We start from the raw sequence: 21,033 nt of genomic DNA on the forward strand, positions 1-21,033 counted from the left end.
TAAGGGGTTATTTTGAACAACTTCATGCCAACACATTAAACAATGTTGATGAAATGAATGAATTTTTTGAATAACACAACATGACTGCTAAAGATAGCTGCTTACCTATGAAAGAAAACTGAATTCTTAATTTAAAACCTCTCCACAAAGAAAACCCCTAGCCTAGATAGCTCTGTAGGTGAATTCTATTAAACATCTAAGGAAGAAATAATAGCAATACTACACAAACTCTTTTACAAACTGAAGGAAGAGAGAACAGAGATCACTGTCTTTTTTTTTTTAAGATTTTATTTATTTGTTCATGAAAGATACACACAGAGAGAGACAGAGACACAGGCAGAGAGAGATGCATTCTTCCCACAGGGAGCCTGATGCAGGACCCGATCTGGGGACCCCAGGATCATGCCCTAAGCCAAAGGCAGATGCTCAGCTACTGAGCCACCCTGGCACCCCCAGAGACTACTTTCTAATTCATTTTATAAGCCATGCCTTAATAACAAAACCTAATAAAAGATATGTCAAGAAAAAACGTAATCAAACCAATCCTTCTCATGAACTAGATACAAAACTCTTTAACAAAATATTAGCAAATTAAATTCAATAATATAAAAAGGACAATATATTGTGACCAAGTTAGGTTTATCCTGGTAATGCAAGGTTGTTCTGACATTCTTTTTTTTTAATGATTTTATTTATTTATTCATGAGAGACACGGAGAGAGAGGCGGAGACATAGGCAGAGGGAGATGCAGGCTCCCCACACGGAGCCCTATGTGGGACTCAATCCTGGAACTCTGGGATCACATACTGAGCCAAAGGCAGATACTCAACTGCTGAGCCACCTAGGCATCCCTTGCTCTGACATTCTAAAATTATGTAATTCACAAATCTAATCAATATAGTTAACAGACTTAAAGATAAAATTATTTAATGAGCACAATAGCTAAAGAAAAAGAGCACATGAAAAAATCCAACATGCATTCATGATTTTAAAAGAAATATCTTATAAATCGAGAAATTAAAGAGAACCTCCACAATCTGATAAAAGGTATCTAAGGAAAACCTATAGCTAACATCATGATTAATGGTAAAATATTAACCATGTTCTCCCTAATATGAGAGACAAGGTAAGGATATACATTCTCACCTTTCTGTTCAATATCCCATTAATGGACTTGCCAGTTTCATGAGGCAAAAAAGATGAAAAAAAAAAGGCATAAATACTGGGGAAAAAATTAAATTGTCTTTACTTAGAGGCGATATGATGTGGACATAGACACCCAAAAGAAACAACAACAATTTTTAAAACCCTACTACTCAATTTGGTAAGTGAATTTAGCAAGGTCTCAGTATACACAGCCAATAATACAAAAATCCATTATATGTCTATATGTTAGCAACAAACAATTGGAAATTAAATTTTAAGATAAATTCCATTTATAATAGCACCAAAGCACATAAAAAAAATCTATAAGTAAATTTAACAAAAGAAACAAAAGACTTTTGCACTGCAAAAGTACAATGTATTATTGAGAGAAATTAAAGATGTCCTAAACAGATGGAATGCTGTATCATGCTTGTGGGCTGGAAAAAATACTGTAAATATGTCATAAAGGCAGAAAAATATAATAATGGAAAAGAATAGAGAGAAAAAAGAAAGAATAGAGAGTCCAGAAATAGGCTCACAGATACCCTGATAATTGATTTCTTCTTTTTTACAAAGGCACCGATATAATTCAATGACAAAAAGAAAGTCTAACAAATTATGCTGGGGAAAAAAGCAAACTTTATCTGTACCTTATAGTATAAAGAAAATTTAATTTGAGGTGAATTAGTGCTTAAATGTAAAAGCTAAACCTATAAAGTTCTTAGAATAAAATAAAATATGAATATCTTTATAAAGAGGGACTAGGCAAAGATTTCTTTGTACAGAGAAAGCAGAAATTCTAAACGAGAAAATTGATGAATAAGAATTCAACAAAATTAAAAGCATTTGCTCATCAAAAAACACCTCTCAGTGAATGATAAGTAAACACTGAAAAATGCTCATCATTAGTCATCAGGAAAATGCAAATTAAAATTACAATAAGCTATTCACATATGCACTACTATGGCTAAAACTAGACTAAAACCACAGATGTTAAGAGTATGGAAAGCCACTAGGTTTCTGATATATTGTTGGTGAGAGTGAAAAATGTTACAACCACTGTGGTAAACTTTTTAAGAGTTTCTTTTTCTTTAAGACTTTTTTAAAAAGATTGTATTTATTTATTTATTTATTCATGAAAGATACAGAGAGAGAGAGAGGCAGAGACATAAGCAGAAGAAGAAGGAGCTACCCGCAGGGAGCCCAATGCAGGACTTGATCCCACAACCCTGAGTTCTTGACCTTAGCCAAAGGCAGACTCTCAACTACTGAGCCACCCAAGTGCCCCTTTAAGAGTTCCTTATAAAGCTAAATATATACTTACTTACGATCCCACAATTTCATTCAGAGATATTTACCCAAAAGAAAATAAAAATATATGTACAAAGATTTACACATCAATGTTCACTGCAGCTTTATTTATAATGTAAAGCATTGGAAACAATCAAATGTCCATCAACAGAAAATAAATAAATAAAATGTGGCAAACCCATCTTATGGAATACTACTCGTTAATAAAAAAGAAGATGGGGCACCTGGGTGGCTCAGTAGGTTAGGCGTCTGCCTTCAGCTCAGGTTTGATCCCCAGGTCCTGGGGTTGAGTCCTGAGTTGGGTTCCTTGCTCAGTGGGGAGCCTGCTCCTTCCTCTCTCTCTCGTGCCCTGGGCCAAAGGCAGGACCAAACCGCAGAGCCACCCAGGGATCCCCTACCCCTGCTTTTTAAAGGACACTATTAAAAGAATGAAAAAATTACACCACAGACTGAGCGACAATACTTATAAGTCATGTATCTGATAAAGACTTGTATCTAGAGGCACTTGGGTGGCTTCAGTCAGTTGGGTGTCTCTGCCTTTGGCTTGGGTCATGATCTCAGGGTCCTGGGATCAAGCCCGGTGTTGGGCTCCCAGCTTGGCAGGAGTCTGCTTCTCTCTCTCACTCTGTGTGTACGCTCATTCTATCTCTATCTAATAGGTAAAAAAATTTAAAAAGGCATGGCTCTTTCTAAAAAAATTAAAAAGTAAATACTTTATCCAGAATTTGTAAAGGATATTCAAAACTCAATAATAAGAAAAAAGAGGGACTTCCGGGGAAGATGGTGGAATAGGAGGACGCTAAGCTCACCTCATCCCACAAATACAATTAAATAGCACCCACATCAATGTAAATAACCCAGAAAGCAATCCAAAGATTGGCAGAACAGACTCTCCACAGCTAAGTGTAGAAAAAAGACCACAATGAGAGAATAGGAAGGGCAGAGATGCAGTCAGGAGCTAAATGGACCTGTGGGACTGTCCCTGGGAGGGATGGACACAGAAGGCATGGAAATGGGAGAGAAACAGACTGTCACACTGGGGACCCCTAACAGATAAGATGAATCCCCATAACATAGAGTTTTGAAAATCAGAGGAGCATAATTTTGTGAGTTCTTACACTCAGCGGGGCTTAACACCTTGGATGTTAAAAATCAGCAGGCTCAGCTCTGGGAGAGTAAGGAGAGTAAGAAGAAACTGAGTCCCTGCCATTAAAGGGACAGCACAACAAACAGCCCCATGAAGATACACCATAGAAGCAACAGTTTGAAAAATGCCTGGGGTACACAGCAAGGAGATTTGTTTATTAATCTCAGAGCATGTGCTGGAGGGGCAGAGAACTTTGGGAGACTTTTCCAAGAGCAAAAGAATTGGAAGGTGCCATTTCCCTCCCTTGTCCCTCAGCCTAGACACAGGGACACCTACAGAAACCAGCATAGCACCAACACTTTCTACCAAACTTGTTATTAGTGCACTCATCCCCCTAAGTTCTCCTAGAGACATGTCCCCTCCCTTTCTGCCTGGCCTGGCTCCAGTTCCCCTCCCATTGCAGACCTGCCCAAACATTGCTAACACTGCACTCCCAAACTCCCACCCTCCTACCCCATTCTCCTGCGAACCTGCATCCTCAAATATACCCTTGGTTGGAGCCCCCCCAAAGTGGTGCTTTCATAAAGCCACTATTTTAAGAGCAGGAGATACAGCTAACTTTCCTAACACATAGACACAAGCACAGAGAGTTACACAAAATGAGGAGACAGAAGAATATGTTCCAAATGAAAGAACAGGACAAAATCACAGCAAAAGAGCTAAAAGAAAAGGAGATAAGTAATATATCTGATAGAGAATTTAAGACTACTCTCTGGACTTGAAAAAAGAGCAGTGGACCTCAGTGAGACTCTCAAAAAAGAGATGAAAACATAAAAAAAAAGAACCAATCAGAGATGAAGAACTCAGTAACTGTAAGTGAAAAATAGCCTCAGTGGAGTAAATAGTAGACAAGAGGAAGCAGAAGGACAGATCAATGATCTGGAGGACAGAGCAATAGAAAGCAATCAAGCTGAACAAGAGAGAGAAAAAGTAATAATAATAAATAAAAACAGACCAGGGGAATTCACTGCCACCATCAAGCATAATAACATTTGCATTATAGGAATTCCAGAAGGAAAAGGGAGAGAGAAGGGGACAGAAAATTTATTTGAAGGAATAATACATGAAGAATTCCCCCATCTGAGGAAAGAAACAGAAATCCAGATGTAGGAGGCACAGAGATCCCAACAAAATTAACCCAAAGAGGTCCACACCAAGATTCATAGTAATTAAAATGGCAAACAAATAGTGACAAAGAGACTTTTAAAAACAGCAAGAGAGGGATGCCTGGGTGGCTCAGAGGTTGGACCTCTGCCTTCTGCTCAGAGTGTGATCCCAGTCCCAGGATCAAGTCCCGCATCTGGCTCCCTGTAAGGAGTCTGCTTCTCCCTCTGCCTGTGTCTCTGCCTCTCTGTGTCTCTCATGAATAAATAAATAAAACAAAACAAACAAACAAATAAATGCAGCAAGAGAGGAACACCTGGATGGCTCAGTATTTAAACTCTGCTTTTGGCTCGGGGCATGATCCTGGAGTTTAGAGATCGAGTCCCACATCAGGCTCCCTGAGGGGAGCCTGCTTCTCCCTCTGCCTATGTCTCTGCCAATCTCTCTCTCTATCTATCTCTCATGAATAAATAAAATATTTTTAAAAAGCAGCAATATAAAAGTTACATGCAAAACAAACCCATAATGCTACCAGATGATTTTTCAACAGAAACTGCAGACCAGAAGGGAATGGCATGATATATTCAAAGTGCTGAAAGGAAACAAAACTTACAACCAAGAATGCCCTATCCAGCAAGGCTATCATTCAGAATAGAAGGAGAGATAAAGAGTTTCCCAGACAAATAAAAATTAAAGAAATTCATGACCACTAAACCAGCCCTACAAATAATTTTAAAGGGGACAATGAATGGAAAGGAAAGATTATAATCAGGAGTAAGAAAAGTAGGAGTCATAAAAGCAGTACAATTAAGTATATGTATAAAAAATCAGTCAAGGAATTTACAAAATAAAAGGATGTACAATATGACACCATATGCCAAAAACTTAGGTGAGAAAGGAATTAAGAATGCAGCGGGGTCCACTTAAGTGACCATCAACTTAATATAGACAGCCATATGCATAAGATGTTATACACAAAACTAATGGTAACCACAAATGAAAAACTAATGGTAGGTATGCAATAAAATAGAGTAAGGAATCCAAGTATATCATGAAAGAAACCAGAAAATCATGAGAGCAGAGAGCAAGAGAAGAAAGGAACAGAAAAGAACTACAAAAACACCCATAAAACATGTAACAAAATGGCAATTAAGTAAATTACTGAACAACAATTATCATGAATGTAAATGGACTAAATGCCCAATTAGAAGACATAGAGTGATGGAATGGACAAAAAAGCCAGACCTATCTGTATACTGCCTACAAGAAACTCATTTCAGTCCTAGAGATATATGCAGATTGAAAGTGAAGAGATGGGAAAGCATTTATCATGCAAATGGAAGTGAAAAGAAAACTGAGGCAGGGATATTTATACTGGATAAAATAGAATTTAAAACAAAGACTGTAACAAGAAACAAAGGAGGACACATAATCATAAAGGAGAAAATCCAACAGGAAGATTTAACAATTGTAAATATTTATGCACTCAACATGGAAGTACCCAAATATATAAAGCAGCTAATAACAAACATAGAGGAAGTAACCAATAGTAATACAATAATAGTAAGGTTTTCTGTTTCTTCCTGTTTCAGTTTTGATAGTTTAAATCTTTCTAGGAATGTATCCATTTCTTCCAGATTGCCTAATTTGTTGACATATAGTTGCTTATAATATGTTCTTATAATTGTTTGTATTTCTTTGATGTTGGTTGTGATCCCTCCTCTTTCATTCATGATTGTATTTGAGTCCTTTCTCTTTTCTTTTTGATAAGTTTGGCTGGGGTTTATCAATATTTTTAATTCTTTCAAAGAACAAGCTCCTAGTTTTGTTGATCTGTCCTACTGTTCTTTTGGTTTCTATTTCATTGATTTCTGCTTTAATCTTTATTAGTTCTCTTCTCCTGCTGGATTTAGGCTTTATTTGCTGTTCTTTCTTCAGCTCCTTTAGATGTAAGGTTAGGTTGTATATTTAAGACTTTTCTTGTTTCTTGAGAAAGGCTTGTATTGCTATATATTTCCTTCTTAGAACCGCCTTTGCTTCATTCCAAAGGTTGTGTCTTCACTTTCATTTGTTTCCATGAATTTTTTAAATTCTTCTTTAATTTCCTGGTTGACCCATTCACTCTTTAGTAGGATGCTCTTTAACCTCCATGTGTTCCTTCCAAATTTTCTCTTTTGATTGAGTTCAAGATTTAAAGCATTGTGGTATGAAAATATGCAGGGAATAATCTCAAACTTTTGGTACTGGTTGAGACCTGATTTGTGACCCAGTATGTGATCTATTCTGGAGAATGTTTCATGTACACTCAAGAAGAATGTGTATTCTGTTGCTTTAGAATGGAATGCTCTGAATATATCTGTGAAGTCCATCTGGTCCAGAGTGTTATTCAAAGCCCTTGTTTCCTTGTTGATCTGCTTAGATGATCTAGTAGGTATATTTATAATAACCCCAATCGGGAATAGCCCAGAATGTCCATCAACAAGTAAGTGGATAAACAAACTATTGTGCTTCCATATGATGGAACACTACTCAGCTATCATAAGGAGTAAACTCATGATACACATTACAATATGAATAGATATCAAGATAGTTAAGCTGAGTAAGAGAAACCAGACCAAAAAAAGTATAACCTGTATGGTTCCATTTAGATAAAACTCTAGGGAATACAAACAAATGTATAGTAAAAGAGAACAGATCGGTTGTTACCTGGAACAGAGAGTGGAAAGTCAGGGATGGATTACCAAGGGGCATAAGGAAACTTTGGGGGTGATGGATATGCTTATCATCTTGATTGTGGTAATGGTTTTCATGGGTGTGTTTAGGTGTTAAAATTTATCAAATCATACACTTACAATATGTACCCTTTATTTTATGTAAGCTATACCACCTCAATAACTTAGATTTTTTAAAAAACAGAAACAATTATTTAGGCCCAACCAACTATATCTCTGAGCAAAATATAGCCATCAAAATACCAATTTGAACTTCTTCTCCAGTCTTACTTCTCCCACTTAAGAGTCAAAAAAACTGAGACCTAGAGAGATACGGTGATTTGCCCAGGTAAGATTTCACTTGTAAACTCTGTGTCTAGTGGCTAGACAAGAACAAGCCAAAATACTGCTGCTGATGAGGATGATGATTTAAATAAATTATAGCTCCTTATCTATTTTAAGAATTGTTTTCACAGTGGAAACCAGAGCTTAAAATCAAAAGCTCTGCTCTGATTCTCCACTCTATCACTAATTAGCTCTGTAAACTTGAGCAATTTCCATAAAATTTGCAGAATCTCAGTTTCTTCATCTGTACATCCATGTTAAGAATATCTTAAAAGGCCTTTTTGAGAATTAAGCAAAATAGGATATGGTCAAGTAAATTTTTAATAAATATTAATTGGGTGAATTTTATATGTGAGATAGATGAGGGAATATGTATTATGAATTGATGTATTATAAAGCTGAGGATAAGAAGTTAAGGGTTTTCCCTTGATCATGCAGTCAGGAAAGATAGAGTTGGCTTACCCAATCTCCTAAATCCCAGTCCAGTGTTTTTTTGTTTAAAAAAAAAAAAAAAAAGACACTCACCAAGGTTCCTGGAAAGACATATATCTAAATGCAGAGTAGGGAGGTTCTTCTTAGGGAGTCACTTCATTCAGAATTCTCAAAATGGTAGGCTGGTGGCCATATTTAGCCTTCTGCAGTATTTAGATTCTAAGTGCAAAGAGCTTTAGGAAATTAAAGTCAACAGTTAAAGTTTGAGAGATTTCATATAAAAATCTGAATTTCCTACTTGTTTTGGGGGAAAAAAATTAGCAGATTTGGCAACACTGAGCCTCTGCTGAAAAAGGGCAGTGGAGGGCTAGAAGTAAGGTGAAGATGCCCCTTCAGATGGGTGGGTCCCCTCAGGTGTTCACAGTTCCTACCATCCCTCACACCCTGACTCTAGACCTGCCTCACTTATAAACCTGGCACGTGACATTTATATGTGCAGCCCAGGTTTTCCACCATTCTGCCTCACACAGTTAACCATCATTTCCTGAGGGCCAGCCATGTTTATGATTTGTCATCTGAAAATGGCAATGAGTTGTGATGACATTTTGACAGCCACTCAACAGAACTGACTCCCTCTAGGCTGCATGTGTAAGCAGTTTGCATGCACACCAATTGCAGTAGAAATCTGGCAATCTAGCATTTTTGAGCAATGTAGATATTCAATCTGGATTTTCTCAGACACCAAAGTGGATATATTTTGCGGGTCCTGATTCTTCTTCTTTTTTTTTAAGTGTTTTGTTTTGTTTTGTTTTTTTAAAATATTTTATTTATTTATTCATGAGAGACACAGAGAGAGGCAGAGACACAGGCAGAGGGAGAAGCAGGCTCCATGCAGGGAGCCCAATGTGAGACTTGATCCCGGGACTCTGGGATCACGCCCTGGGCCAAAGGCAGGTGCTCAACCACTGAGCCACCTAGGTGTCCAGGGCAGGCGGGGCGGGGGGGAGGTCTGACTCTTGAATGATCCAACTTGACATTCTACCTTGATCAAATTTACCAGACAACTACACTGTTTCCACATACCTGTGCTACTATAGCCACAACTTGAAGTGGTTCATAATCACATTAAACTTTCTAAGGAAGCTGATGGGTATGAAAAACTTGTGTTTCCCAGGACACTAAGATAGTTCCACATTAAACCTTAAGTAAGCCCATGAAGTAAACACTCAAAACATATTCAGGATGAGAGAGAGGAAAGCCAATGGATAACACATTAAAACATTATTTTTTTATATAAAAACTACCAAACTGCCTATAATTAGTGAATACAATCACTTTTTGGCTCTAAAATAGTTCCTCACAGCACACACACACACAAATAAGTTAAAATGTATGCTTGAGACCTTGGTGTACATCTGCTCTTGATCTTCTGTCAATACAAAATATTTTTCCTCTTTCAACCTAAACACTGGATCAGGAGCCCTGTAATGAACTATATACCACTAGCCAATCTAAAAACATTTTTGAAAAACAATGTCTAGAAAAAGATGTACCTTCTCATTCGTCTCTTATCATAACTACAAAACACAAAGAATAGCCAACTTTTAAAAACATTTTATTTATTTATTTGAGAGACAGAGCATGAGAACCAGGGTGGAGGGGTGCAGAGGGAGAGGGAGAAGTAGACTCCTTGTGGAGCAGGGAGCCTGACGCAGGGCTGAATCCCAGAACCCCAAGATCATGACTTGAGCCAAAGGCAGATGCTTAACCGACTGAGCCACCCAGGCGCCCCAAGAATAACCAACTTTTAAGTATCTTGACTATCCTGGATTTTGCCACTATGGAACAGAGGTCACTGTGAGGATAATTGCCTTAGACAGTTATATACAGCTACGGAAGAGCCACACATGGGAGGAAAATCAGCTGACTGTCTGTACATCTATAGTTTGTTTTGTTTTGCTTTTTCAAACAGTGAAATTCTTGTGGTTAATTATTTTTGTGATTTCATTCCCTAGAAAAAAATGCACTACATGCACAATCCACTTTCTATTATTATTTTGTAATAATAATAATAGCGTTAAAGATCTATTGCCTGGTGTGATTTGTAAACCCTAGCAAGCCAAGAAGAGAGGACTGCAAAAGCTAGCAATCATTTTAAGGGAATATGTTAAAAATTCTAAATATTCGATAAAGGAGCAAAGACTATCCATTGGAAGAAAGACAGTCTCTTCAATAAATGGTGCTGGAAAAATTGGACATCCACATGCAGAAGAATGAAACTAGACCACTCTCTTTCACCAGACACAAAGATAAACTCAAAATGGTTGAAAGATCTAAATGTAAGACAGGATTCCATCAAAATCCTAGAGGAGAACACAGGCAACACCCTTTTTGAACTCAGCCACAGTAACTTCTTGCAAGATACATCCACGAAGGCAAAAGAAACAAAAGCAAAAATGAACTATTGGGACTTCATCAAAATAAGAAGCTTTTGCACAGCAAAGGATACAGTCAACAAAACTAAAAGACAACCTACAGAATGGGAGAAGATATTTGCAAATGACGTATCAGATAAAGGGCTAGTATCCAAGATCTATAAAGAACTTATTAAACTCAACAGCAAAGAAACAACAATCCAATCATGAAATGGGCAAAAGACATGAAGAGAAATCTCACAGAGGAAGACATAGACATGGCCAAATGCACATGAGAAAATGCTCTGCATCACTTGCCATCAGGGAAATACAAATCAAAACCACAGTGAGATACCACCTCACACCAGTGAGAATGGGGAAAATTAACAAGGCAGGAAACCACAAATGTTGGAGAGGATGCGGAGAAAAGGGAACCCTCTTACACTGTTGGTGGGAATGTGAACTGGTGCAGCCACTCTGGAAAACTGTGTGGAGGTTTCTCAAAGAGTTAAAAATAGACCTGCCCTACGACCCAGCAATTGCACTATTGGGGATTTACCCCAAAGATTCAGATGCAATGAAACGCCGGGACACCTGCACCCCGATGTTTATAGCAGCAATGGCCACAATAGCCAAACTGTGGAAGGAGCCTCGGTGTCCATGGAAAGATGAGTGGATAAAGAAGATGTGGTCTATATATACGAATGGAATATTAGCCATTAGAAACGATGAATACCCACCATTTGCTTCGACGTGGATGGACCTGGAGGGTATTATGCTGAGTGAAATAAGTCAATCGGAGAAGGACAAACATTATATGTTCTCATTCATTTGGGGAATATAAATAATAGTGAAAGGGAATAGAAGGGAAGGGAGAAGAAATGGGTAGGAAATATCAGAAAGGGAGACAGAACATAAAGACTCCTAACTCTGGGAAACGAACTAGGGGTGGTAGAAGGGGAGGAGGGTGGGGGTGGGGGTGAATGAGTGACGGGCACTGAGGGGGGCACTTGACGGGATGAGCACTGGGTGTTATTCTGTATGTTGGTAAATTGAACACCAATAAAAAATAAATTTATTTTAAAAATTTAAAAAAATAAAAATTCTAAATAATAAACCCAGTTACCAACCGACCGGAGACAAAAGTTGGTAACAAGGTACAGAAATGTTCCTGTTTTCCTGTCTTACTCAGAGTATACCATTTACTCCAGATGTCTTTATCTTTCTAATAAATGCCAGATTTTATTGACACATTTTATCAGCTTCTTGCCATAGACACCAAAAGGTCTGGAATGCAAGCTCTCTTTTTGAGTCACCATTTATCCCCACAACATTTGCAGGGAGAGCATCGTTATAATTCTCCCAGGCTCTTGACTGTTTTAAACAGTCCCTATACACACATGGTGCATCTGTTTTCCTCTCAGAAGAGAAGCATTCTTGATTACTCCCTCTTTTCCCCTCAGAGAAATGTATGTACTACCTACAGATGACACAGATCATTTAATCAACAAGCTTCCGAAGAGATACAGATTTGTTCTCCACAATCAGCAAGGAAACTGTACCCAAATTTTTTTCTTTACTACATTAAAAAAAAAAAGCGGGTGGGAATCCTATGAAACTATGATGGAGAAGGCTTCCTTTAGGGAAGAGAGTAGAAAAACATTGCAAGTTTATCCCAGGAAGTTGCACGGAAATTGATCCCCAAAGTTATGCACAATCCTCAGTTTGATCAGAGGGTACTTTGGGTTTTTCCTCTAGGATGCTGGATCTTTCTCTTTTTTTCTTTTTTTTAAATCTCATTGAGCTCTGAGCTCTAGACTCATAACAGTGTTAGGCATGCATTGTCACTACAGGGTTTTTCATCTCTGTGTCATTTTACAGACTAGCTCAAAGAATCCCTGAGCTAAGGGGGAATTATTTGGATTCCTGTTTTACAGCTGAAGAAACTGAAGAAGAGAAGCAAAGAGTTTCCCACTGAGACACAGAAAGAGCCTGTTTGAGGGGCTCAGTCTGCAGGGTTTCAGAGTTCAAACGCCCACTCAGAACACTACAACAGGGGAACAAGACAGCCTTCTAAATCTAGCATGAAATGCTGGATTTTGTTATTCTCCCTATATAATGTGATGTAGCATAGTTGCATGGGGAGCGACAGCAAGAGAAAAATGTGATGAAATCGTAGCTATATCCAAAATAGTCTTATTTTACATAATTGGATGTGATTTAAGAAATGTACTCATTCTCCCCTGCCACAACATTAGTGAGACACTTGGCGCCAGATACCTCTAAATTCTTCCATTTAATTGTGTATTTGATACTAGCTATTCTCACAATCTAAAAAAGAGATCATTTGGGTATGATTGAACTGTATACTAAAACTCCTCTTGGAAGATGTGACTTTTAGTACAGAAAGCAAAAGCTTTTTGGTCACTAAAAAGAGGTAGGCTTCCTGGGCATATAAGTTTACCAAAATTTCCAATTATAGTATAAAGACTTCATTTCACTTGCAGAGAAAAAAAACAAAAACAAAAACAAAAACAACTCTAATGGGGATTTGTGACCCCTGCTGGAGGCAAAAAGAGTAACAGAAAGAGAAGAAGGTCAAAGGCCAGAATAACCTGGCTCTAGTGTTGGTAATAGCAATAGTATTGTATCTACCATTTAGTGAGCTTTTTCCATGCATTTTCTGATTTAATCCACACAACTCTTTTTTTTAAGAGTTTATTTTTTTTTTTTTTTATTTGAGAGAGAGTGTGTGTGCACGCGCATGCATGAGCAAGGGGAAGGGACAGAGGGAGAGGGAGGAGCAGCCTCCCTGCTGAGCAGAGAGCCTGTCACAGGACTCAATCCCAGGACCCCAGGATCATGACCTGAGCCAAAGGCAGACGTTTAACTGACTAAGCCACCCAAGCACCCTGTACAACTTTTTACATTTGATATTTTTATTTCCATTTTACAGATGAGAATATGAACTTGGAGAGGCAAAGTAACTCCCTCATGATCATCTTCAGTGTCTGTGTGGTTAAAGTAGTATTTGGGAACCAGACAGACTGGGAGGTGTCAAATACATTTATCAGTCGTACAGTGGCCAACCATCCTAGTTTACTCCAGACTCAGAGGTTTCCTGGAAGGCAAAACTTTCAGGGCAAACCAGGACAATGGCTCACCCTACAAGTTGTGTGACCTTAAAGAAAGTACCTCTCCCTGCCCTGGACCACAGAGGAATTTGGACCAGGATGATCTCTAAAGTTTACTGGAGTGCTGTCGCCTGATTTCTTTCTCTGCATAGTGACATGGAATCATCTGTCTAATCATTGCCTCAAGGAATCTGTAGCATCACTGTCTTTATTCTTCCCCCTCTTTATGATTGAGTTCTTGCAGTGTATTCTAGAAAGCCCCTTCTGTTTCAATCTACACAGATACAAGAGAACTCATAACAACAGTTTTCCACTGAACAGGTCTGGGCGTGATAAGCCTCTATGGGCATCTGCCTTAACATTTTAAGGGATACTTCACATTTATCACATCTACTCAACTGAGCCTCTCAGCCTCTGTTGTCCTACCAAAATGAGAGTAGTAAAAATTGTATCTCACAGGGCTAGTGAGATCAAACATGTAAAAGTGCTTTTATAAACTATATAAAAATATAAAAATGTATCCATGCTACCTCTTATCAGAGAGTGGGTATGTGAATCACAAACCAATTTGCATGTAGTCCCAACCTGAATCTACCCCCACGCTCTAGTCCCACACAACACCTAACCTGTATGGGCTCTTAAAGATAGAGTTTTATATTTCAAAGGCTCTGGATCCCTTCTTATTTTAGCCATGGAGTCTAGTCATTTGCTGGCCATAACCTCCTAATTCAATAATCAAGAAACAGGAAACTTGTTCTCTATATCAAATTGGAGATGGAGACTAGGAAAATAGGATAGGAATCACTCAAACTCTGGGACATTAGTTAAAATGTTTAGAAGAGAAAAAAGGAAACCCATCACTAGGGTGGTGCAATTGTCTAATCTCTTATATAGGCAAAATTGTCTCTATTCAGTCTAATTCAGAGGTATTTTGAGGATTAATGGGGCAAGGATGTGAAGGCTCTTTCAAAACCACATAAAGGAGGCTACAAAATTAAACACTAGTCATGCCTGTAGGTGTGAATATAGATATATATATATTTCAAATATATATGCAAATATATTTCATCTAGTCTGATGCTCTTATTTTACAAGTGATAATATGAGGATCTAGGAGAGTTAGTGCCTTGCACAGAGCCAAGAGCCATGATGAAAACTCAAGTCCGTTGATTTCAGCCAGTGCTCATGAAACATGAGGATTCTCTTATTTTGAAATCCTCCAGAAGCAGGCTTTGAGGCAAGAATTCAAGAGCATGCAGTTTATTTGGGAAGTAGCTCCAGGGACCACTAGTAGGGCAATGGATAAAGAGATAGGGACAAGAAAGAATCAATCAAGCAAGGTCCCACTGTGGACAACTGGATATTCATCCTATTGAGGAACACAGGGAAGCAGCATGGATCCTGTGTCTCAGTTATCCCAACTGAGAGACAAGAAGATCACAGTCTTTATCCCATCAGTCATTGGGTGACAGCTGCTGGAGGAATGTCAATTCCTTCATCACTTCTAGCATACAGGTAGAATGGGCTCCAGTGACCACAGAGGGCCCTTAGCAAAGATTCACAGGATTTGAGATTTAGAGGTTGAGCCAGCATGCCCAGCAGTGGTATGAGCTGAGGGAACACTGGCAGGCACAGATGTCCATCTATGACTGGTGTCTTGGGGGTCCACTAGTTGAATATACCAGAGAATGCTGTAAGGACCTCTACCACTATATTCCATTGCAATGTAAAGCCTATGAAGGCAGGAATATATACTTTTTGTTCTGTTTTGTTCTTTGCTGAAACCTCAAGTTCTAAAACAGTGGTAACACATCATAGCTACTTATTAAATATTGGTTGAGTGAATGAATAACACCCCTGACAATTGGCCGGTCTGCTTCTCCTTGAATGCTCCTCCAGTGAGGAGGCACGCAGGATGAGTTAAGGCAGCTGGATCATTTACTGAACCATCCTCTGATAGGAAGTTCTTCCTTGGGCAGCCCGGGTGGGTCAGCGGTTTAGCACTGCCTTCAGCCCAGGGCGTGATCCTGGAGACCCTGGATTGAGTCCCACATTAGGCTTCCTGTGTGGAGCCTGCTTCTGCCTCTGCCTGTGTCTCTGCCTCTCTCTCTGTGTCTCTCATGAATTAAAAAAAGAAAAAAAAAAAAAAAAAGAAGTTTCTTCCTTCCCGACATTAACTTCCTATGTGCTTCCCTGAAACACTTACCTTCTGGCTCTAATTTTCTCCGGGACCAAAGAAGAATAAATCTAGCTCCCCATTCCACTTAACAATATTTCAGATCTATTTGGATAGCTGTGTGTGCCTCGTTTCTTCAGCTGTCCACTTATTATATGGTTTTTACAAGCTTTCACTTTCCTGATAGTGGAAAGAATGTGGTGTTAGAAGCCACTTCAGCCACTTTCAAGGGGAGGAATCTTGGGTGAGCTTCTTCCTCTAAAAATATGCAGATAAGACTAATAAGAACTATATTCCAGGATTGGTGTGAAAGCCAGGTAGATAAAGACCCATGTAGATAAAGCCCTGGCCCAGTGCCTAGTACTTAGAAGCCCCCTATAAAGTTCGTTTCCAATGCCCACTGCCCAGTCAGCAGCTTCTGGTTATAGTCCAGCTTGTCAGTACACGGTTTAGGCATGACATCTGCAAATGGGCCTTCTTACACATCTGCATTAAATACAGAATACAGAGGGATTACAGCATTCCTCACTCTTCAACGTTTAAAAACTAGAGTTTCTCACTCAGTTTGTGACAGGCTCAGGACTGGTAAGCAGCCCTGTTAAAGCACTCTAAGAGTGCAATAGCTTTTTAGGCAACCGCATAGCAATATTATTTCCTACTGAGCTTATATGACTAGCACCCCAAGGCCCTTTCTGTGTGGAATATTCTATCATCCCTACATCTTGCATAGTTGTCTTTTTGAACCTAAGTGTAGGATTTCCTTTGTTCCTTACTGGATCTCTTTTTTTAGTGATTCCTTCTTACTACACTGTACCTGCCCTTACAACAGATAAGACTACCCTAAATCCCTACTAGGCCTTCCTTGTCTTCCAGTTCACATCATCATTTGGTGGCATGTCCTACAACGATAAGCAGAAGACAGGGGATATCAAACATCCCTCTTCCAACTTTGCTATTTTTCAGCTGCTCTTGAAAAACTTCCACATGGAGGATGCCTGGGTGGCTCAGTAGTTGTGCATCTTCCTTTGGCTAAGGTCGTGATCCCTGGGTCCTAGGATCGAGTCCCACATTGGGCTCCCTGCATGGAGCCTGCTTCTCCCTCTGACTGTGTCTCTGCCTCTCTCTGTGTCTCTCGTGAATAAATAAATAAAATCTTAAAAAAAAACTTTTACATGGGGAAAGAAGTGGAAGCTCTTAAACCACTAGACGGTTATAGAGGATGTGCATTTGCCTCATCCAAACTCTTTTTTACCTCTAATTCCACAAATACAAGAGAAGTAGTAGTTTAGCAAATGGATGCAAGTAATGAGAGGAGATCCTAAAACACAAACTAGAAAATGTCAGAACCTCACTCAGCCCAGTAAAGTAGCAAAAGTGCTGGACTGGAGGTTGAAGAGTTATTTTCAAGTCATGACGCTGTCACCAACTAGCTATAGGACTTCAGCAAATTTTCCCAACTTCTTTAGGATTCAGTTTTCTCATCTGTAAGATGAAGAGTTGGGCTTAAAAAAAACCTTAATAGGGATCCCTGGGTGGCGCAGCGGTTTGGCGCCTGCCTTTGGCCCAGGGCACGATCCTGGAGACCCGGGATCGAATCCCACGTCGGACTCCCAGTGCATGGAGCCTGCTTCTCCCTCTGCCTGTGTCTCTGCCTCTCTCTCTCTCTGTGTGTGTGACTATCATAAATAAAAATTAAAAAAAAAACTTAATAAATAAACTATAGCTCTTTGCCACAGCTCCTGCAAAAATGAAGACTATTCTCAGCAATCAGACTGTCAATATCCCAAGAGATATGGACATCACTCTGAAGGGACCCACTGTTATCGTGAAGAGCCCCAGAGGAACCCTGTGAAGGGACTTCAATCACATTAACGTAGAGCTCAGTCTCCTTAGAAAGAAAAAGAAGAGGCTCTGAGTTGACAAATTGTGGAGAACTAGGAAAGAACTGGCTACTGTTCACACTATCTGTAGTCATGTACGGAACACGATCAACGGCGTCATATTAGGCTTCTGTCACCAGATGAGGTCTGTGTGTGCTTACTTCCCCATCAATGTTGTTATTCAGGAGAACAGTTCTCTTGTTGAAATCCAAAATTTCTTGGGTGAAAAATCCATCTGCAGAGTTCAGATGAGGTCAGATGTTGCTTCTTCAGTATCTCAAGCCCAGAAAGACGAGTTCGTTCTTGACGGAAGTGACATGGAACATGCATCAAACTCATCAAACTCAGCTGCTTTGATCAGCAAGCCAGTTGAAAACAAGGATATCATAAAACTTTTAGATGGCTAATATCTATGTTTCTGAAAAAGGATCATTGCAGAAGGCTGATGAATAAGTTCTAAGTTGTCCAGCTACAGAAACAGCAAGATGATTTTTCAGACTTATTTATAATATTTTAAAGACACTATAAAAGCTGTATTGATTTGGGAAAGGATAAATAAATACATAAACTATAATGATCTGGACCAGGGGACATTATTTAGCACTGAAAAGAAATGAACCATGAAGAAGTGAAATGACCTAGAGGAACTTTAAGTGTATATTGTAAGTGAAAGAAGCCAACCTGAAAAGGCTACATACCATGTTTCCTACTACATGTGATCCTCTGGAAAAAGGAAAAACTATGGAGATAGTAGAAAGAGTGATTGCTGTGGGCTGGGGTGAAGGAGGTATAAACAGGTGGATCACAAAGGATTTTTAGAGCACTAAAACTATTCTTTATGGTACTAGAATGGTAGATACATGTGATTATATAGTTATCAGAATCCTTAGAATGTACAGCACCAAGAGGGAACTGTAATGCAGAAACAAAAGCAATAAAAAAACCCCACCTACTCATGTTAAATAATAACAGTACCACATATGCTTTACCATGTAATCCCCATAGGTAGGTTTCACTGTCACTGCCACCTTACAAATGAGGAAGCTGAGGCTAGAACATGAAGGCCAAGGACAGGATGTGAACCTAGATCTTCTGACCATGAGCTCGAGGTCCTTCGCTTTTCATCATATTGTTTGCCTACCAGATCTCAAATCCGATACCATTTCCTCAGAAATGAATTTGCATCTATTTAGTGTCCAGAATACAAAGAAGATTCTGTGCAAAACTGTTTCATTTGTTTTGTGCTATTTACAGCATATGCAGTGTACATGGAAGGCAGTAAAACAGAATGATTAAAAGCATGGGCTTTTGAGTCATTTCCTAGCTATGTCATGTCTGGCAAGTTAACATCTCCAAGCCTCAGATTCCTCATTTAGAAAATGGAAGTAATGACAGGACTTTCTCTCCAGAAATGTTTTAGGGATTGTGGGAGATAGAGCGTGTCAAACACTTGAGCACAGTGCTTGGCATAAACAGGACTCAAGAAGGTTCTGTTACTATTATCCTTGGGTGCATTGTGCAGGCAATGAGAGGCAGTATAGTATGATTAAAAGTGTGGAGTCCCTGGGTTAAAATCCCAGCTCTGCTACATACTAACCATTTAACTTTGGGCCAATTGCTTAGCCCCTCTATGTTTTAGTGTCCTTAATAGGGAAAAGGGGATGATCACAATAGCATTTACCTTGTAGGACTGTGGTGAGAAGACAATGAGCTAATGCATTTAAGATGCTTAGATTAGCACTTGGCACAGAAGCAGCTTGTGTACATGCTAGCTATTGAGATCACCCTTCTTTCTTTCCTTCAGCAAATCTCAAGCTCACGGTTGCAACCAATTGATTGCAAGAGCACTTTGGAATATATTCCCATTTGCTTAACACACATCAAAGGAATCAGATCTCACCATAGACTCCCCACGCCTGACTCGGGGCTACATCTCATCTGTTCTGATGAGCATGCTGCAATTGTCCCTACCACCTGCATAGACTGCCAGCATCAGGAGGCCTCTCTGAAGCAAACAGCCCACTGACAAGGGTCTAGGATGAATAGCCAAGGTTGAGAAGGCTAGCTGGAGCCAGCAGAGCCCTTTGGAGTCAGAGTTACAATTTAGAGATCCTGGCCTCTTGCAGGGAGTAGAGAGGAGAGTATTCCCTGGGTGATAGTGGGATCTCTATTCAAGGCTCTGCCTGGAAAGAGTTGCCCAAAGGGTGATGTAAGGTACTATATAGAGCTTTCAGCAACTCCAAGGACCTGAATCCTGTGTTCAGCTCCTTACCTGAACACTCCACAGTTAGTCGTTTGGCTAGGCTTGCTCCCCAGTTTTGGTTCCCACCTCAAGTGCACGGATTCTGCTCTATATATGCACTCATTGCATCTGGCAATGCCCGAAAACTCATTCCTTCAGCCTCTCAGATGCTAAACATACCTTACAAACATGTGTCTTTCCATTGTCAACACAGAATGGAATGCTTGGGGCAGATGGTTTAAAGGAAGACCCAGCCAACAATTCCAATTAAAAAATAACATCCTTACTAGAGGCTAATACAAGCATTTCTTCAGATGGTTGCTGTGGTTATATGAGTGTGTGTTGCACACTCATCTTGCCCACTGGTTGAAAGTGTCTAGAACCTAGTGTCACAAACCCCTGAAGTTACCAGGGGTTAAGCAAAGCCATGTTCCTGGAATATTTTATCTGAAAGAATAATAAAACCTTACTTTTATATTAAGACTAGAAACGATATTTAATATAAATATGACATAATTATTGAATTAGAATTCAGAGTCTGAATGGCTTTTTTTTTTTTTTTTTAGATAAAACACAAAGTCTGGTAGTAATTTTGCATTTCCAGGATGTTCATTCCCCGCCGCCGTAAGGGATGTTGCTATGGGAAAGTTTTACAAATGTTGGGCCGAAGTCCTGGTGTAAAACACAAGAGAGAAGACAGCATAAAACAGGATGGAGTGCTGGGTGTGGGGTCCAGAGACCTGTGTGTGGGCTGGGACACTGTCACCCAACTTGCTGTGTGACCTCATGGTTAAACAGGGATGTTAATCCTTGTCCCGCCTTCCTCCTGGGGCTGTTGTGAGAATCGAATGAGACACTGTATGTGTAAAGAGCTTTCAAGCTACAGTGCTCCACAAATATAAGTTATTAGATTCAGCTTTGTTGTTTTTGGAAAGCTTGTTTCATTTTATATATCACATGTATGCTCCACCCTGCTCCTCCCCCCACAGTC

At 39.4% G+C, this 21,033-nt stretch overlaps 1 protein-coding gene and 1 pseudogene across 5 annotated transcripts in view; one reads left to right on the forward strand and one right to left on the reverse strand.

The window, feature by feature from the left end:
* ROR1 (receptor tyrosine kinase like orphan receptor 1) overlaps positions 1-21,033 on the reverse strand; it is a 475,328-nt gene that overhangs the window by 413,939 nt on the left and 40,356 nt on the right. The window lies entirely within an intron of this gene.
* On the forward strand, positions 17,668-18,253 carry LOC100686951 (annotated as a pseudogene).

The sequence above is a fragment of the Canis lupus genome, chromosome 5, assembly GCF_011100685.1.
Source record: "Canis lupus familiaris isolate Mischka breed German Shepherd chromosome 5, alternate assembly UU_Cfam_GSD_1.0, whole genome shotgun sequence".
NCBI classification, from domain to species: Eukaryota; Metazoa; Chordata; class Mammalia; order Carnivora; family Canidae; genus Canis; species Canis lupus.